At 49.2% G+C, this 297-nt stretch overlaps 1 protein-coding gene across 1 annotated transcript in view; it reads right to left on the minus strand.

Annotated features, from left to right (window-relative positions):
• LOC105005068 (chromosome unknown open reading frame, human C11orf65) overlaps positions 1-297 on the minus strand; it is a 73170-nt gene that overhangs the window by 71996 nt on the left and 877 nt on the right. The gene's annotated exons all lie outside the window — the stretch shown is intronic.

Below are 297 nucleotides of genomic sequence, written 5' to 3' on the forward strand. Positions count from 1 at the left end.
CCGTCTAGTCAAGGCTATGGTTTTTCCAGTGGTCATGTATGGATGCGAGAGTTGGACTGTGAAGAAAGCCGAGCACGTAAGAATTGATGCTTTTGAACTGTGGTGTTGGAGAAGACTCTTGAGAGTCCCTTGGACTGCAAGGAGATCCAACCAGTCCATTCTGAAGGAGATCAGCCCTGGGATTTCTTTGGAAGGAATGATGCTGAAGCTGAAACTCCAGTACTTTGGCCACCTCACGCGATGAGTTGACTCATTGGAAAAGACTCTGATGCTGGAAGGGATTGGGGGCAGGAGGAG

The sequence above is a fragment of the Bison bison genome, unplaced genomic scaffold (genome assembly GCF_000754665.1).
Source record: "Bison bison bison isolate TAMUID 2011002044 unplaced genomic scaffold, Bison_UMD1.0 scf7180017864485, whole genome shotgun sequence".
Taxonomy (NCBI): domain Eukaryota; kingdom Metazoa; phylum Chordata; class Mammalia; order Artiodactyla; family Bovidae; genus Bison; species Bison bison.